This window comes from Ranitomeya imitator, chromosome 10 (genome assembly GCF_032444005.1).
Source record: "Ranitomeya imitator isolate aRanImi1 chromosome 10, aRanImi1.pri, whole genome shotgun sequence".
Lineage (NCBI taxonomy): Eukaryota > Metazoa > Chordata > Amphibia > Anura > Dendrobatidae > Ranitomeya > Ranitomeya imitator.
The window spans coordinates 74,644,883-74,660,340 of record NC_091291.1 but is presented as its reverse complement, the minus strand read 5'-3'; the positions used below and the strand labels follow the sequence as shown (position 1 = coordinate 74,660,340).

Below are 15,458 nucleotides of genomic sequence, written 5' to 3'. Positions count from 1 at the left end.
ACATACATACAACATACATACAACATACTACATACGTACAACATACCACATACATGCAACATACATACTACATACATACTACATACATACAATACATTCATACATTACATACATATAGACATACAGTACATATAACATAGAGTACATACTCACCATCAATTGTCACTTTGTTCCCCAAAGCCAGTGTCATCTGTAAAAAATATTAAAATAACAAACTAACAATACACTCCCTGATCCACATAAATTCACGAGTGTTCCACGATGATCTCCCGTGGAGAACAGCAGCATCAGCTGATGCGACCGCTCTCTAGGGGCTCCAGGAATACAATGACAGGAGGAAGGTATCCTCCAGCACTGTATTCCTCTGCCACTGTAAAAAATAGTCCCTAGTCTCACTTTTGGCATTGCTGTGTGAGAAAGTTGCAATGCAGCTTTTGCCATAAAGTGAGACCAGTGAACTACAATAACCTCTCAGTGATGCACTTGCAGGAGCCATTGTCTCTTGTCAGTGTGTCACTGGAGGTTCTATAGAGCAATGACATCACCAGATGTCACTGTTCTATAGGGGAGATCGTCGTGGGACACTCGTTATTAATTGGACTGCGTCAGACAGGTAGTATACGGTTTATTATTTTACATTTTTTGCAGGCGCTGAAGTAAGGTAAGTATGGTTAAATGAAGAATAATAAAATACTTTTTTATTGTTGTGTCTTTTTGTTTTTAACTCTCTCACTACTCTAGGATTAATAATAGATAGGTATCTTTTTAACGCTTCTCCATTATTAACCAGACTTAATGTCACCTTACAATAGCAAGGTGACATTAACCCCTTATTACCCCATATCCCACCGCTACTCGGGAGTTGGAAGAGAGGGGCTAAGTGCAGGAATTGGCGCATCTTACAGATGCACCATTTCTGGGGCGGCTGCAGGCTGGTATTTGTAGCCGGGGGGCCAATATCCATAGCCCGTCTCTAGGCTATGAATATCAGCCCGCAGCTGTCTGCGTAGCCTTTCTGGCTATAAAATATAGGGGGACCCCACGTCATTTTTTTGGGGGGGGTCCCCCTATTTTAATAGCCAGTAAAGGCTACGCAGAGAGCTGCAGGCTGATAATCATAGCCTGGGAGGGGCCATGGGTATTATCCCCTTAACAGGCTACAAATATTGGCATTCGGCTTTCCCGCTCTGGCGCAGAAAATTGCGCAGGAGCCCACGCCATTCTTTTCCCAATTTTTTTCTTTATGTTCATTAATCAACATTGGCCTATCTATGGATATATCTATCTATAGATATATCTATAGAGACATAGATTTTTCTATCCATATATCTATCTGGCTAATTTCACACATCATGTTTTTGCCGTCAGGCGCAATCCGGCGAGTTTTGAAAAAAAAGATACTTTTTTTTCTGCTGGATCCATTTTTTTTCCTAGAGTTGTATTAGCGCTGGATTACACCTGATGGCCACACGTTTCATCCATTTTTTGCCAGATCCATCAAAAAAGCTGTTTCCGACGGACGAAAAACACATACAGAGGAACGGTTTTTCTGTTCGGCGAAAAAACGCACAGCAACGGTTCCGGCAAAAAACATGAAACTGAGATGTGAAATGATGAATACGGCCTCCTAATCCATTTTTTCATGCATGTTTCCATTCAAATTATGCACATTTTCCTTTTATTTATTTCCAAAAACTGAATCATAACTGCGCCAAAAACTGCATTAAAACTGCACCAAAACTGCATCAAAAACCACACCAAAGTTTTGATGCAGTTGTGATGCAGTTTCTTGGTGAAGTTTTTGATACAGTTTTGATACAGTTTTGGTGCAGTTATGAAGCAGTTTTTGGTGCAGTTATGATGCAGTTATGATGCAGTTATGATGCAGTTTTTGATGCAGTTTTTGATGCAGTTTTTGGTGTGGTTTTGTTGCAGTTTTGATGCATTTTTGGTGCGTTTTTTTATGCAGTTTTGATGCATTTTTTGTTGTGATTTTTGTTGCAGTTTTGATGCAGATTTTGGTGCAGCTTTGATGCAGTTTTTGGTGCAGTTTTGATGCAGTTTTGGTGCATTATTTTTATGCAGTTTTTTTTGCGTTTTTTTATGGAGTTTTGGTGCAGTGAGGGTATGTGCACACGTAGAATGATCCTCTGTGGATTTTTCCGTAATGGATTTGATAAATCCGCAGGGCAAAAACTGCGCGTTTTTCATGCGGATTTACCGTGGTTTTTGTGCGGATTCCACTGTGGTTTTACACCTGCTGATTCCTATTATAGAGCAGGTGTAAAACCGCTGCTGATTACGCACAAAGAATTGACATGCTGCGGAATGTAAACCGCTGTGTTTCCACACGTTTACGTTTTTTTCCGCAGCATGTGCACTGCAGATTGTGTTTCCCATAGGTTTACATTGTACTGTAAACGCATGGGAAACCGCTGTGGACCCGCAGCTGTGGAAACGCTGCGGATCCGCAGCAAAATCCACAACGTGTGCACATAGCCTTATGATGCAGTTTTTGGTGCAGTTTTTGGTGCGGTTTTTGATGTGTTTTTATGCAGATTTTGTGCAGTTTTTGTAAGTAAATAAATGCATAAATGGAAAATGTGCATGATTTGAATGGAAACATGCATGAAAAAACTGATTCGGAGGCCGTATTCATCATTTCACATCTCAGTTTCATACGTTTTTCGCAGGACAGAAAAACCGTTCCTCTGTATGTATTTTCCGTCTGGCGGAAACAGCTGTTTTGACGGATCCGGCAAAAAACGGATGAAACGTGTGGCCATCTGGCTCAATCCGGCGCTAATACAACTCTATGACAATAAACGGATCCAGCAGAAAAAAAACGGATCGTTTTTTTCAAAACTCGCCGGATTGTGCCTGATGGCAAAAACCTGATGTGTGAAATTAGCCAGATAGATATATGGATAGAAACATCTATGTACAGTTAGGTCCACGTATATTTGGACAAAGACAACATTTTTCTAATTTTGCTTATAGACATTACTACAATTAATTTTAAGCAAAATATTTCAGATGCAGTTGAAGTTCAGACTTTCAGCTTTCATTTGGGGGTACCTACATTAAAATTGGATGAAGGGTTTAGGAGTTCCAGCTCCTTAACATGTGTCACCCTGTTTTCAAAGGGATCAAAAGTAATTGGACAATTAACTCCAAGGCTATTTCATGGACAGGTGTGGGCAATCCCTTCATTATGTCATTCTCAATTAAGCAGATAAAAGGCCTGGAGTTGATTTGAGGTGCGGTGCTGCATTTGGAAGTTTTTGCTAAACATGCGGTCAAAGGAGCTCTCTATGCAGGTGAAACAAGCCATCCTTAAGCTGCAAAAACAGAAAAAACCCATCCGCGAAATTGCTACAATATTAGGAGTGGCAAAATCTACAGTTTGGTACATCCTGAGAAAGAAAGAAAGTACTGGTGAACTCATCAATGCAAAAAGACCTGGGCGCCCACGGAAGACAACAGTGGTGGATGATCGCAGAATAATCTCCATGGTGAAGAGAAACCCCTTCACAACAGCCAACCAAGTGAACAAAACTCTCCAGGAGGTCGGCGTATCAATATCCAAATCTACCATAAAGAGAAGACTGCATGAAAGTAAATAGAGAGGGTTCACTGCACGGTGCAAGCCACTCATAAGCATCAATAATAAAAAGGCTAGACTGGACTTTGCTAAAAAAACATCTAAAAAAGCCAGCACAGTTCTGGAAGAACATTCTTTGGACAGATGAAACCAAGATCAACCTCTACCAGAATGATGGAAAGAGAAAAGTATGGTGAAGGCTTGGTACAGCTCATGATCCACAGCATACCACATCATCTGTAAAACCCGGCGAAGGCAGTGTGATGGCTTGGGCATGCATGGCTGCCAGTGGCACTGGGTCACTAGTATTTATTGATGATGTGACACAGGACAGAAGCAGCCGAATGAATTCTGAGGTATTCAGAGACATACTGTGTGCTCAGATCCAGCCAAATGCAGCCAAACTGATTGTCCATCTGTAGTATGAGACGATGACCAATGACCCAAAACATAAAGCCAAAGCAACCCAGGAGTTTATTAAAGCAAAGAAGTGGAATATTCTTGAATTGCCAAGTCAATCACCTGATCTCAACCCAATTGAGCATGCATTTAACTTGTTAAAGACTAAACTTCAGACAGAAAGGCCCACAAACAAACAGGAACTGAAAACCACTGCAGTGAAGGCCTGGCAGAGCATCAAAAAGGAGGAAACACAGCATCTGGTGATGTCCATGAGTTCGAGACTTCAGGCAGTCATTGCCACCAAAGGGTTTTCGACCAAGTACTAGAAATGAACATTTTATTTAAAATTATTTAATTTGTCCAATCAATTTTGGCCCCTTTAAAAACAGGGTGGCACATGTTAAGGAGCTGAAACTCCTAAACCCTTCATCCAATTTTAATTTGGATACCCTCAAATGAAAGCTGAAAGTCTGAACTTCAACGGCATCTGAATTGTTTTGTTTAAAATTCATTGTGGTAATGTCTATAACCAAAATTAGAAAAATGTTGTCTCTGTCCAAATATATATGGACCTAACTGTATCTATAGATATATCTATAGATAGATATATTCATAGATAGGCCGATGTTGATTAATGAACATAAAGAAAAATACGGGGAAAAAATTGGCGTGGGCTCCCGTGCAATTTTCTGCACCAGAGGGGGAAAGCCGAAGGCCGGGGGCAAATATTTGTAGCCTGGGAAGGGGATCATACCCATGGCCCCTCCCAGGCTATGAATATCAGCCCGCAGCTGTCTGTGTACCCTTTACTGGCTATTAAAATAGGGGGACCCCCCCAAAAAAATGACGTGGGGTCCCTCTATATTTTATAGCCAGAAAGGCTACGCAGACAGATGCGGGCTGATATTCATAGCCTAGAGAGGGGCTATGGATATTGTCCCCCGGTTACAAATACCAGTCCGCAGCCGCCCCAGAAGTGGCGCATCTGTAAGATGGGGCAATTTCCAGCACTTAGCCCCTCTCTTACCACTCCCGAGTAGCGGTGGGATACGGGGTAATAAGGGGTTAATGGCACCTTGCTTTTGTAAGGTGACATTAAGCCGGGTTAATAATGGAGAGGCGTCAATACGATGCCTATCCATTATTAATCCTAGAGTAGTGAAAGAGTTAAAAACAAAATAAAGACACGGCGAGAAAAAAGTATTTTATTATTCTTCATTTAACCATACTTACCATACTTCAGCGCCTGCAAAAAACGTAAAATAATAAACTGTATACTCCCTGTCCGAGGCAGTCCAATTAATAACGAGTGTCCCACGACGATCTCCCCTATAGAACAGTGACATCTGGTGATGTCACTGCTCTATAGGACCGCCAGTGACACACTGACAGGAGACAATGGCTCCTGCAGTGCATCACTGAGAGGTTACTATAGTTCACTGGTCTAACTTTATGGCAAAAGCTGCATGGGAACTTTCTCACACAGCAATGCCAAAAGTGAGACTAGGGACTATTTTTTACAGTGGCGGAGGAATACGGTGCGGAAGGATACCTTCCTCCCGTCATTGTATTCCTGGAGCCCCTAGAGAGCAGTCGCATCAGCTGTTGCTGCTCTCCACGGGAGATCGTCGTGGGAATATCGTGGATTTCTGCGGATCAGGGAGTATATGGGTATGTGCACACGATGCAGATTTAGTGCAGATGTAGTGCAGAACTGCAGCAGATTTTTCTGCAGCAGAAACGCTGCAGAACTGCACTGTGATTTACAGTACAATGTAAATCAATGTGAAAAAAAAAGCTGTGCACATGGTGCAGAAAATCTGCGCAGAAACGCAGCAGATTTCAAAGAAGTGCATGACACTTCTTTTGTGCAGTTCTGCAGCGTTTCTGCACTCCTCCATTAAAGAAATCCACAGTGGTAAAATCTGCATAAAAGACGCCTAAAAAATGCACAAAAACGCATAAAAAACGCACAAAAAGCGCACCTGCGGATTCTGCCAGGAGATGCAGATTTAGTGCAGAAAATTCTGTACCACATTTCCTATGTGTGCACATAGCCTATTGGTTGTTTGTTATTTTAATATTTGTTACAGGTGACATTGGCTTCGGGGAACAAAGTGACAAGTGATGGTGAGTATGTACTTTATGTTATATGTACTGTATGTCTATATGTATGTAATGTATGAATGTATTGTATGTATGTAGTATGTATGTAGTATGTATGTATGTTGTATTATGTAGTATGTATGTTGTATGTATGTGGTATGTTGTATGTATGTAGTATGTTGTATGTATGTTGTATGTAGTATGTATGTAGTATGTTGTATGTATGTATGTATGTATGTATGTATGTATGTTTGTGGGTTTTTTTTACATTCCACACATTAGTCGGATGATCCTGGAGCAGCACGTCTACTCTGAACTTTCCTCCCACCTCTCATCTAACTTGCTCTTTGACCATCTACAATCTGGTTTCCGCCCCATCACTCAACTTAGACAGCCCTGACCAAAATCACTAACGACCTACTTACCGCCAAAGCTAATGGACAATACTCTGTACTCCTCCTTCTAGACCTGTCCTCTGCTTTCGACACTGTTGACCACTGCCTCTTACTACAGATCCTCTCCTCCTTTGGCATCAAAGACCTCGCCCTATCCTGGATCTCCTCGTACCTTTCCAACCGCACATTCAGCATCTCACACTTCCACACTACCTCCTCATCTCACCCTCTCTCTGTTGGAGTGCCCCAAGGCTCTGTTCTAGGACCTCTACTCTTCTCAATCTATACACTTGGCTTGGGACAACTCATAAAGTCCCATGGATTCCAGTACCACCTCTATGCTGATGACACTCAGATCTACCTCTCTGGCCCAGACGTCACCGCTCTGCTGTCCAGAATCCCAGAGCGCCTATCAGCCATATCCTCCTTCTTCTCCTCTCGCTTCCTCAAACTCAATGTGGACAAATCTGAACTCATCATCTTTCCTCCATCCCATAGATCTTCCTTACCTGACCTATCTATCGCAATCAATGACATCATTCTTTCCCCCGTACCGGAAGTCCGCTGCCTCGGAGTAACCTTCGACTCTGCCCTGTCCTTCAAACCACACATCCAAGCTCTTTCCACCTCCTGTTGCCTCCAGCTCAAAAATATCTCCAGAATCCGTCCTTTCCTCAACCGTCAATCTGCTAAAATGCTTGTGCACGACCTCATCATCTCCTGCCTTGACTACTGCAACATCCTTTTCTGCGGCCTCCCTGCTAACACCCTTGCACCTCTCCAGTCCATTCTTAACTCTGCTGCCCAACTAATTCATCTCTCTCCTCGCTACTCTTCTGCTTCCCCCCTCTGCAAATCTCTTCACTGGCTCCCATTCCCTTAGCGTATCCAGTTCAAATTAAGATGCGCCAATTCCGGTGCTTAGCCTCTCTTTTCCCACTGCCAAGTAGCGGTGGGATATGGGGTAATAAGGGGTTAATGTCACCTATGTAAGGTGACATTAAGCTGGCTTAGAAATGGAGAGGCGTCAGTGAGACACCTACCATTACTAATCCTATTGTAGTGAAAGGGTTAATAAAACACAACACATGCAAAATAAAGTATTTTAATGAAATAAAACACCACACAGTTTTGACCATATTTTTATTGCACTGGTAATACAAGCGAAGCCCTCGTCTCCTAGAATAAATGAAAAATAATAAACCAACAGTATACTCCCTGAGTCCGACATAGTCCATTTAATAACGAGTGTCCCACCGTGAGAAGTGCAGTGGACGCAGATTTCCGGCGGTGGGACAGGTAAGCCAGCATGTGAATTAGTAGACATGCGTAGTAAGCTGCGCTAATGCATTTACTACTCATGTGACTAATCATTAGATGCAGTTTTACTGCATTTCATGATTGTCTATGGTAAATTTACGGCGCGGTGACGGAGCATCGCTGCATTGTAAACAGACATGCTGCGTTATGAAAAGACGCACCGCATGTCTGTTTATGCGGGTCTGCCACCTGCGTGTTTTAACGCATAGTGGAGATGGGATTTCATGAAATCCTCTCCATTATGCTGTAACATCTGGACGCTGCGGGTTTGACGCTGCTGCTCTACGCAGTGTCAAACCCGCAGCATTTCCTGACCGTGGAAACACAGCCTAAGTTAAAGTAATTGCAGACTGTAGAAAACACACCTCCTCCTTGCTATTTTAACCTTCAAAGAAATGATAAGTTAGGTTCCCTTTAAAATTGTCACCCCAAATTGGAAGATGAGCTAAGCCCACCGGCATCAGGGGCTTATCTACAGCATTCTGTAATGCTTTCTGTGATGCTGTAGATAAGCCCCAATGTAACCTGAAAGATGAGAAAAAGAGGTTAGGTTATACTCACCCAGGGGAGGTCTGGTCCGATGGGCGTCGTGGTCCGGGGCCTCCCATCTTCTTACGATGACGTCCTCTTCTTGTCTTCACGCTGCAGCTCCAGCGCAGGCGTACCTTGTCTGCCCTGTTGAGGTCAGAGAGGCGCAGCGCCTGCGCACTGCAATACTTTGCTCTGCCCTCAACATGGCAGACAAAGTACACCTGCACCGGAGCTACAGCGTGAAGACAAGAAGAGGACATCATCCTATGAAGATGGGAGGCCCCGGACCACGACGCCCATCGGACCGGACCGCCCCACCAGATGAGTATAATCTAACCTCTTTTTCTTATCTTTCATGATACATCGGGGGCTTATGTACAGCGTTACAGAATGCTGTAGATAAGCCCCTGATGCCAGTGGGCTTAGCTCATCTTCCATTTAGGGGTGACAGCTTCCCTTTAAACCTTCGCCTGGTCAGGTGAATCTGACTGCACACTAAAAGTGAAAGCACAGGAAATGTTTTTCCGATGACGAAATCCCTGGTGATTAACAAGTTATGTAATGTTCTCCAAGGTGATCTTTTAAACATTCTTTCCCCTATTAAACCTTTCACCCTTAGGCCATGTTCACACTATGCGGTTTTTACTGAGGAACCGCGGCGATTTTGCCGCTGCGGGTCCGCAGCTGTTTTCCATGCAGGGTACAGTACAATGATACCCTATGGAAAACAAAAACGGCAGTGCACATGATGCGGAAAAACCAGAAAAATAAAACGCGCTGAATTGCTGCGGAAAAAAAGGACCATGTCACTTCTTTGTGCAGAATCGCAGCGATTCTGCACCCATAGAAATGCATTGATCCGCTTACTTCCCACATGGGGCTGTGCCCACCATGCGGGAAGTAATGCGGATAATGTGCGGGTTATACCCGGGGTGGAGGAGAGGAGACTCTCCTCCAGACCCCGGGAACCATATTTGTGTTAAAAAAAAAAGAATTAAAATAAAAAATAATGTTATACTCACCTTTGAAGTCTCAGCGCTGCACGCGGCCGTCCGGTCTCAGGTTTGCTATGCAACCAGGACCTTCGGTGACGTCGCGGTCACATGACCGCGACGTCACCGAAGGTCCTGGTCACACAGCATCTTTGGAACCGGACTGCCGCCTGCAGCGCCGAGGAGATCGGGACGTCAGAGGGTGAGTATATCATCATGATTTTATTATTTTTAACACTACTATTGATGCTGCATATTGCTGCATATGCAGCATCAATAGTAGGGGTAAATCCTGCAGCGGAACCCGCAGGACAAACCGCGATAAATCTGCAGGGATAACCGCAGCGGGTTTGCCCTGCAGATTTATCAAATCCGCTGCGGGAGAACCCGCAGGACAGAACGCATAGTGTGAACATGGCCTTAAAATGTTATAGTCTGGAGTCTTTTTGCCTACAAGGAGTGCCTTCCTAAGTTAGACCAACTGTACTAACTTGCTTTATGGCTATTATGGTGTGACCCGAAAAACAAAAGGTGTCAGTGTTCACGTAAACCAGATTTATCACAAGCTTAAATAAAATTTAACGGTTCTTCAATGGAAATAAAATTGACCTTTTGATTATTCAGTTTAGATAGCCAAAAATCAATGATCAAAATTTTAAAAATTTGTTAGTTTTATTAAAGTGTGTAAAATGTTAATGCCTCATTTGTAGATATGAAACTGTTTTAAATAGTAGAGTGGGCAGAATTTAATTTTTAATTTTAAAATGCATTAGTTGATTGGAAGCTGATAAACATTCAAGTACATAAATGTAGAAAAATGAAATTCATTTGCATATTTTATTTGTGGTTAAAGCTAACCTTTGTATGGGAAGCATTAACATTTATCATCATCCTTGTGCAGAATACAGCTATGGTTGGAAGGAACACGTGATCATCATTTGTTACTGACGTTATTGCTTAAATCACCAACATTGATTCATCTCTTGACAGAAAGACAATTAAAGGTAGTTTCATTCAGTACCAAAATATTCATTCAGTACATACAATAATTTTGTTACAATAATTAAAATTAGACTCAAAATCTGTTGGAACAATTTTTTCATAGAAATAAAAATGGTGCCTCTTGATTTTTAAGCATTTACCATCCTCTGTGTGTTGCTTAAAACAATCCATCAATTACACAATTGAAATTCAGGTGTCATCATACTGAAGGGTGAATTATATTTAATTGAGAATGTTTACTTAGTTTCTATAGTCTTTTCTGTTGTCAATGTTAGGTGTAGAGTTCCTGCTTCTGCACAGGGGGAATCTCGAACCATCTCTGCTGCGGTCTCCCATTCTTCTCCAGCCACAGTGAAGTCTGCTCCCAAGAGACATCAGTCCCAGCGTCTACCTCAGGCTAATACTGGATGACTGGTTACTACTGCCCTTCCAGGCTCTGTTCTTGTAGCCAGCAATGTTCAGCAGCGAACAGGTCTTTCTGGGACTAAGTCCAGATTTTCCCTTTCTGAGCATGCCCACGGGATGACCTCCCATTGGAGGTCGGGGGTCACATGCTCAGATGCAGCAGATCCCATTGGTCCTTTATTGGAAGGTCCTGAAGGTGCTAAACTTCTGTGGCAGCTTCCCATTGGTCCTTTATTGGAAGGTCCTGAATGTGCTGCAGCTATATAAGCTTCGCATGACCGCACGGCCATGCGCTAGTATACAATTGTTATCGTGTGTGTGTTGATAAGTGCAAGTCGTTCCTTAAAAAACCCATCCCTTGTGTATGACTGTTCGCGTAAGGTGTATGGCTGCAATCTAGCGCCCGGCTGAACTCACAGCTTTAACGCACGAAACAGCGTCTAACTGCTGTGACCGCCAGTGCAGCGCCGTGCGCTATTAGTGCGCTTACCTTACCCAAGTCTGGGTGGTTTGTGGCGTCCGCTAGTGTGGCCCAGCATGCACTTCTGTGCATATTAGTTACTCTTATACCCCAATTGTGGTGTTGATCGCAAGAGGTCTGCACTAAATCTAATCCTGTGTCCTGGGATAGAGTTCTGTGGTTCCTTGCTTGCGCTCTCTGTGCGGTACCGCGACCCTGTGACTTAACAGGGATCGCTTTCTTCATACAGAGTGAAGTTAACCCATGTGTGTATCCTCATTGTACCGCCATATAGTCCGTCATTACTTAGCAGCAGGTTCCATCTCTGCACGGTGGACCCCGGGCTGCGAACGCACCTTATTGTATCTATTTAATTGTTTTGTGCGTTTCGCTAGCCCTAACAGTCAGTATTTCTATTTCCTAATTGTGAAGTACATGTTACAGTTTACAAATTAAAATGCATGAAAGAGTCAAAAGATTCAATTTATTAATAATATCCTACTGTCATCGTCTTATTCTTGCAATAGTTCAACCCCGCCCTCGGCAGAAAAAAAACTCTGGTATGAGAAGTCCAACATGCCATTTCAGTCCGCTACACCCAGTACTGAACAAATTGTTGAAGCAGTGGTAAGCTTGCTTGAAGAAAATCCCTCACTTTCAGTGAAGGATTTAGATCATTCTGGTGAAGCATCAGCTTGGAACCATGTTCTGGCAAAATTAAATCAGAGTGGTAACAAAAAGAATCAACTAAAGTTCTATAAATTTTGAAAATCTCACCCAGATATTAGACAGAAGGTAAGTCATGGGAAAGCTGGCCAACTGGTAAAAAAAAAAAACTTGCTTCAGCAGATGTTTCCTTTGTTAAGAAAGAGTTTACCAACCTACTTTTGACAGATGAGTTTAAAAGTTAAAATAATGATATGTCATGCGCCGTGAAAGATAAACCAGCTTTTTGTGGCCTTCAAAACCTCGGAAATACATGGGTTAATGCAACTATGCAATTATTAGCTAGGAGCAACATTGTTAAAGTGTGCTTGGATTCAGAAAAAATGAGTAAGTTTTGTGGAAATTCGTTGTACTTACATTCGCTTAAATTCCTTTCCCATCTGAGGATGGGTAAGCACAGTGGAACAGTTCACCTGGAAAAGTGTCGAAGATATTAGCTCTGCTTGTCATTTTGTTTACGGTACACAAAATGATCCATGTGAAGCCTTGTCTGTTGCATTCCATTGTCTTTTGGAAGGATATCGGAAGGAGATATAAAAGGGGAGACAAGGGGCGCAGAGTCTAAGTGTAGGTGTATATTCACAGCAAGAAATATATATTGTTGCACTCACCCTTTGGATGTCTTGTATGTACATTCAATTGATCCGTATGATGGATCCACGCCTTATAATATTCCGGTATGCAGCACTATTGCAGGAACTATGCCAGCCTTGATCCAAGGATTGCATGTGAATACAATGGTTAGAAAAAAAAAAATTCCTTTCTTGGCGCTTCCGGAAGACAAGGATAGTTTGAAGGTTGAGATAATTTGCTCAGTACCAAATTTATTAGGACACTTTAATAGGAACAAAACAACGCGTTTCAGCCCACAACGGCCTTCATCAGGTATTATATGTGCTTTTAAAATTGTTTTAAAAGAAAGTTATCTTTATAGATTGGTGACTCCTAACACATAGCAGGGGTGTGCCTGAATTGATTAGGATTAACACTCCACCCCAAGTAAGTCAGTGTGATCTTAAACCAATCCTGGTGTATCAAATGTTATAATGGCATAATTTAAAAAAAAAAAAAAAAAAATTATATGTAAATAAATATACAAGACATTATAAATTGTAAAGTTACACAGTAAATCCTTTCGAAAAGCATTTAAAAAACAATTAAATTACATATCGTCTTAGCAAAATTTAAAAATTTAAAAGTTAGGCAAGGAGAGAAAAATAAATAAATAAATAAATAAAAAGTAAAAAATAAAAATAAAATAAATGAATAAATTAATAGATATGCGAAGCATATTATAAACTGCAAAATTACACAGTGAATCCTGTAATCCTTTCCACAAATATTTATAAAACAATTAAATAACATTTTAGCAGAATTCAGAAGGGAAAAAATATACATATATCTATATGCACATACATACATATATATATATACAGTCATGGCCAAAAGTATTGACACCCCTGCAATTCTGTCAGATAATACTCATTTTCTTCCTGAAAATGATTGCAAACACAAATTATTTGGTATTATTATCTTCATTTAATTTGTCTTAAATGAAAAAACACCAAAGAGAATGAAGCAAAAAGCAAAACATTGATCATTTCACACAAAACTCCAAAAATGGGCCAGACAAAAGTATTGGCACCCTCAGCCTAATACTTGGTTGCACAACCTTTAGCCAAAATAGCTGCGACCAACCGCTTCCGGTAACCATCAATGAGTTTCTTACAATGCTCTGCTGGAATTTTAGACCATTCTTCTTTGGCAAACTGCTCCAGGTCCCTGATATTTGAAGGGTGCCTTCTCCAAACTGCCATTTTTAGATCTCTCCACAGGTGTTCTATGGGATTCAGGTCTGGACTCATTGCTGGCCACCTTAGAAGTCTCCAGTGCTTTCTCTCAAACCATTTTCTAGTGCTTTTTGAAGTGTGTTTTGGGTCATTGTCCTGCTGGAAGACCCATTACCTCTGAGGGAGACCCAGCTTTCTCACACTGGGCCCTCCATTATGCTGCAAAATTTGTTGGTAGTCTTCAGACTTCATAATGCCATGCACACGGTCAAGCAGTCCAGTGCCAGAGGCAGCAAAGCAACCCCAAAACATCAGGGAACCTCCGCCATGTTTGACTGTAGTGACCATGTTCTTTTCTTTGAATGCCTCTTTTTTTCTCCTGTAAACTCTATGTTGATGCCTTTGCGCAAAAAGCTCTACTTTTGTCTCATCTAACCAGAGAACATTCTTCCAAAACGTTTTAGGCTTTTTCAGGTAAGTTTTGGCAAACTCCAGCCTGGCTTTTTTATGTCTCGGGGTAAGAAGTGGGGTCTTCCTGGTTCTCCTACCATACAGTCCCTTTTCATTCAGACTCCGACGGATAGTACGGGTTGACACTGTTGTACCATCGGACTGCAGGGCAGCTTGAACTTGTTTGGATGTTAGTCGAGGTTCTTTATCCAACATCTGCACAATCTTGCATTGAAATCTGTCAATTTTTCTTTTCCGTCCACATCTAGGGAGGTTAGCCACAGTGCCATGGGCTTTAAACTTCTTGATGACACTGCGCACGGTAGACACAGGAACATTCAGGTCTTTGGAGATGGACTTGTAGCCTTGAGATTGCTCGTGCTTCCTCACAATTTGGTTTCTCAAGTCCTCAGACAGTTCTTTGGTCTTCTTTCTTTTCTCCATGCTCAATGTGGTACACACAAGGACATAGGACAGCGGTTGAGTCAACTTTAATCCATGTCAACTGGCTGCAAGTGTGATTTAGTTATTGCCAACACCTGTTAGGTGCCACAGGTAAGTTACAGGTGCTGTTAATTGCACAAATTAGAGAAGCATCACATGATTTTTTGAACAGTGCCAATACTTTTGTCCACCCCCTTTTTTATGTTTGGTGTGGAATTATATCCAATTTGGCTTTAGGACAATTCTTTTTGTGTTTTTTCATTTAAGACAAATTAAATGAAGATAATAATACCAAATAATTTGTGTTTGCAATCATTTTCAGGAAGAAAATGAGTATTATCGGACAGAATCGTAGGGGTGTCAATACTTTTGGCCATGACTGTATATATACTTTTTTTTTTTTTTTTGTCTTTCCTCCTTTTTCTCTCTTCTCTCCCTTTTCCCTTCATCTTTCATTTACCTCTTCTCCCTCTCCCTCCTCCTCCCCTCTCCATTGCGAATCTCTATACATTTTCCACTGTTTCATTGAGGCCATCGGGATATAAGGTTTTCAATCGGAAAATCCAATAGGACTCCTTTCTATTTAATTTCTGGATTCTGTTAATGTCATTCTGTGGTATTTGCTCCACAGGGGTTACCATTATGTCAAATTTTTTGTCATGTTTGACCAGAAGGTGTCTGGACAGACTATGTTTTAAAAAACCTTTTTTGGTGTTGTGCCTGTGGCCATTCATACGCAATCGCACTGTCTGTGTGGTGCGACCCACGTATTGAAGGCCACAAGCACAAGTGATCACATAAATAACATAGTCACTATCACAAGTGAGGTGT

At 41.8% G+C, this 15,458-nt stretch overlaps 1 protein-coding gene across 2 annotated transcripts in view; it reads left to right on the top strand.

Annotated features, from left to right (window-relative positions):
- The window catches only part of LOC138651574 (NXPE family member 1-like), a 474,026-nt gene that overhangs the window by 8,851 nt on the left and 449,717 nt on the right, over positions 1-15,458 (top strand). The window contains exon 1 of one of the 2 annotated variants that reach the window (XM_069741868.1): positions 10,252-10,354. The exons of the other annotated variant lie outside the window; for it this stretch is intronic. The gene's annotated coding sequence lies outside the window, so the exon portion shown is untranslated. Of the gene's footprint in view, positions 1-10,251; positions 10,355-15,458 lie in introns of those variants that run through there. 2 annotated transcript variants of the gene reach the window in all.